Here is a 4,669-nt window from a genome sequence, read left to right as displayed (position 1 = left end):
TGTGCACAACCAGTTAAGCTTTTATTCTGAAAATCCTTCATCTCCGGTTAGCATGTGGCTAGTTTACCATTTCTTATAGAGGTTAATTTAGTAGCGAAATGACATGGAGTGATGCACACCGAAAGCTACTGATTTTAACACTGCAATTTTAGACGTATTATTATTGCCGAATATTAAATGAAGGTATAGTTTATTTGAATAAAGTTATTGTTTACAGACGTGGGTAAGATGTGACAACATCCGGAATGACCAGAAACCAAACCAGCCGTGAAGTATTTTCTGTATTTTTTAGAATATTAACTACAACGTTTAGAATGTGTTAAAGGAAAAGTGATGAAAGACAATATGAGGAGAAGAGGCGTGTTTAAGTATATATTGAATGTACAATGCCTGAATCCTCTGTTTAAACGTAACAACGGACATTAAGATGTGGAGGGCCGGCCCGCAGGGAGGAGCCTGCAGAAGCTATATAAGAGCAGCACCTGAGCGGTTCGGCCTCTTTTCTCTGCTAGCGGGGAGCCAGAGGCAGCTGCTTTTCTGTCAGAAAATATCCTGTTTGTGACTTTACCGCGCCTTTTTATTAATTAAAGTACCAATTTGAAAACATCTCAGAGACTCCATTTAGTCTCCTTTTTAAGCTTCTCTTTCCTGGACGCGAGAATAACCATCACAGTTAACAGTTGCTACCATTTCTTTACACAATTATTTAATGTTTCTTTTGGACACCTTTTTTATTACTCTTAGTGTGGTTGTCTTATTCTTAAAGTTTGCAAAAATACATACATACATACCAAAAATATGATAATTTCGGTGTGTATTTTTGTCCTTACCCTTAATGTTAAAGGAAAGAAGGGAGGAAAATGTTGACAATAATTTATATATCTGGCTACCTTTCTCATGTTTTTAAGGTTTCCCAAAACCGAAGAGAGGAGGAGGCAATGGGAACTCGCCCTAAGAAGGGACGGTTTTGTTTCCTGTGACAGGACACTGCTCTGCAGTGAGCACTTCAGGAGTGAGGAATTTGACCGGACAGGGCAGACTGTCCGGCTTAAAGATGGTGTTGTGCCAACAATATTCATCTTCCCAGCTCATCTTCAAAGGGTATGTGTATCATTGGCCAACAACAATTCAAGGTGTATAAGATTGATATATAAATATGTGATTAAATGTCACACTTTAGTTTTTCTTTCTGCAAGTTTAGGAATAAATAATGTGTTGTGTATTACAGCACATTTTAAACACTCAACATGTCTTTAATGTTTATTGTCAGGGCAGCAGAGTGGGTAATTCGCCAGGCATCAGCAGATTCTAGACGATCACAGCCCATCAAACTGCTAGAGGTCCTCTACATTGTGCGGAAGAGGATAGGTCCAGAGGATGTGTTTTTGTTCGGGGAGCACATTGTCGACACACAGTATGGCATTGACAGTCACCACCATACGCTGTTGACATTAGTTGTGTCCCTGTTTTTTAAGCTAAGGCTGCATCACATTGCAAAAACAACTACTCTGAGCTTACAGAGTGGCAGCATGAGACAGAAGCTCACAAAAACAGTCCTTTTCAAAGGGCATTAGCTCCAACTGTGTGTGCACATGTGTTACGTGCCGTAGTGGGTGCTTGTGTGTCTCCCTCTCTTTCCCCCTGATGTTTCTTCTTCTTTGTTTAATGGCGAATCGCTACCACTAGGAGCATATATCGCCACCTACTATGTATTTATTAAATCTTCATGTTCCATGAGACGCAGCACTATGTTCCCCACATATGTTTATGTTTGCTCAGTCTAATAAACCCATAACATGGTTGTGAAAGAATACCAAAGCTGAGGCTGGACGATGATTGATTGTTGGTGTGCCATGTGCCACCGTGTGTCTTATTGGTTTTGTGTTATACTGTATTTTATTGTGTGCAGCTGGTCCTTATCTCCAAGACACATTTAAAACAAATAACCTTGAAGCCCCATCTCTCCCCACCTGCTCCTGCTTCCTACATCCCCTCCACACCACATCATTATTTTAAATATTAACAATATAATAAAATAAATGGAAATATATACACCGGCAAATATTTAATATAAATACCTTGTGTGTGTGTATAGCTATTGCTTTATCTGATTAATGTTATTTTCATATGAAAGTCCATGATTATAAGTATGCAGTATCATAACTACATCTTTGATGTTTATAAAAAACCAAACCGTTTGAAAATTGAGCAACCTATGGTTATTTAAATAGTAAACCATAATGTTATGAATGAGAGAACTGCCTGTGGCAAGATGGCGGCCAAGTGGCAACGTCGGTCTCCATTGGCCAGCAGCGCGGGTGAGTCATCTAGTGTTTATATATATCTATGCTTTTAACGGTTACAACTGATCTGTACCACAGAGTCACATTAAATCATTCAGTGCCAAATTTGGGTACTGAAGAGCCAATCTGGGTAAACTAATGTTTACTAATGTCCTGCAGGTCACCCTTGAAAAAGAGATCTTTTGATCTCAAGGGGCTTTCACCTGGTTAAATAAAGGCTACAAACAAAAGAGTTTGAGTCACAGCTGTGGCGCTGCCTTGTGAGTGCAGTATACTGTAGATCATGGGTCGGCAACAGGCGGCCCGCGGGCCATTATTGGCCCGCCAGCAATCATATTTGGCCCGTAATTTTGAGAATCAAAAATAAAATATTATTATTATTATTTTTTTTTTTACAACATAGGACCAGAGAGTCGCACATCAGGGTTTCCGTTAGCCGGTAATTACCGGTTTTTATCTGGTAAAATTCATTAAAAACCGCTAAATTCAAAACCTGCTGTTCAAAATTAGGGATGCTCCGATCGATCGGCCGCCGGTCATTATCAGCCGATATTCACTCTTAATAGTTTGATCGGTGCTCTCTATAAAGGCCGATCAGGAGAGCTGGATCTGATCGATATGGACAGAAACACGAGTGAAGTATAACCGGACCCGAGAGAGAGATCAGATCAGCTGCTGCATAATCACCTGAAGCCCCGCCCACTGTTTAGCGAGCTGCATGAGAAACTGACGGGCTGTCAGGAGAGAGAGGGAGGGAGAGAGGAAAAGAGAGGATCCGTTTCTCCCGTGTTATTATCCAAAGTTAATGTAAACTTTTGAATAATGTACTTCATCTACTACAAGTAGTTTGTTTGAATGTAATAATTATGTTGTTTGTTGTTTGTGGAATCATTTATTGAAAAATGAATCTGATTCGGCGGTTAATCTGTTAACGATTATAAACTGAAGCAATATAACAATTACTCCCATTAACTGAGTTTTAAACATCAGCATATCCTGTCATAGTCCGGTGATTACCTGCTAACGGAAACTTTGCTACACAATTCTTATTATTATTGAAACATGGTAAGTTTCAAATTTGTCCGGTAAAATACATTCTGTCCCGACATATCCGCTTACATTCATAATGTCAGCGGAGGGAGGGGAAGCGGTGCTGTGGAAGAGCAGAGTGGCGAGGGAGAGCTGTTTACAAGCTTCAAACATGTATTTATCGGGTGATTTTGGAAATAAAAGTTCCATATTCTGAAAGCCAATACTTTGTTTATTTAAAATCAAACAAAACACCCGAATCCCGAAAAACTAGTTTTTTACGCAAATCCACGTTTATTTTGAAATGAGCCGTTCGACTTCCGACTGATTTCGATAGAGCGGGTCACATATGGCAAATGTGTGGTTGTGGGGAACCAGGTCAATTAAAGTACTTATTTAACTATTAAATACATTGAGTTTGAGTAAAATACTTGGTTACTGATTAATTTAGGTTATAATATATTAAATTGCAAAGCAAAACATGCTGTAATTGATTTATTTTGTCCTTTGATATTTTTTAAAGGTTTTCAACCTGAAAGAATCCTAATGTGTCCTTGAAAAGTTTAAATAAAAGGAAAAAGGATTCTCTGTTGCCCCTCAAGCCTCTCAAATGTGGGCAAACACTCAAATAAATGCCAAAAACCCAGAGAACTTGACAATACTTATCAGAATATGTTAAATAACACTGTTACCTAGTTAAGAACTCTACTTTACTCAGTGGAGGCTCGTCCATTGAGAAAAGGGAGGACCATCCTCCCTAAAATTTCTGAGAAAAATAAACTTTGAAGAGAACAATAACTACACCTCAATTTAAAAGATAAGTCTGTTAAAATACAGATAATAGCCCTGGCTTTGGGACTGAAATGGGGCTAGAGAGGACCAGCCTTTGGGCGGGTCTAGCCAGAGGCTCTGGATTGGGCGCCTATTGAACCAATCAGCGGATCTGACTGCGCATCAGAGTGTTGATGGGGACGGTTATCAGCGATATCAGCGTTCTTTCTGAACCGGGGAACCGGGGCTCTTACCCTCTTACCAAAATCAATTCCTTGAATTAGGCTTTGATTATGTTCTGGCCCGCCATCTTGTGGCTCAGCAAAAAATTGGCCCAAGGCCAAACTTACTTGCCTACCCCTGCTGTAGATGGAGAGAGTCAGCCCCCCACCCTCCTGAAAGTTAGATGTTTGAAATGTTTTTTACTGACCTATGTTAATAAGAACATGTTTTGAATTAATAATAATGTTAACATTACGAAAGTAGGATTCAGTTTTACAAATTACATTACACGATTTAGATTTTGCCTAAATGAACTATTTTCCATTCTTAACATGCAACAGCTA

The 4,669-nt window shown here is 39.3% G+C and overlaps 1 long non-coding RNA gene across 1 annotated transcript; it reads left to right on the top strand.

Annotated features, from left to right (window-relative positions):
* The first annotated feature begins 227 nt into the window (after positions 1 to 227).
* Positions 228 to 1,658, top strand: LOC117545653. The gene is made up of 3 exons (XR_004568870.1): positions 228 to 272; positions 909 to 1,101; positions 1,271 to 1,658. It is a non-coding gene; the product is annotated as an uncharacterized LOC117545653 (long non-coding RNA).
* Positions 1,659 to 4,669: the final 3,011 nt, after the last annotated feature.

Source organism: Gymnodraco acuticeps, unplaced genomic scaffold, assembly GCF_902827175.1.
Source record: "Gymnodraco acuticeps unplaced genomic scaffold, fGymAcu1.1, whole genome shotgun sequence".
NCBI lineage: Eukaryota > Metazoa > Chordata > Actinopteri > Perciformes > Bathydraconidae > Gymnodraco > Gymnodraco acuticeps.
The sequence above is the reverse complement of the archived record's forward strand: the minus strand, read 5'-3'. Positions and strand labels throughout refer to the sequence as shown.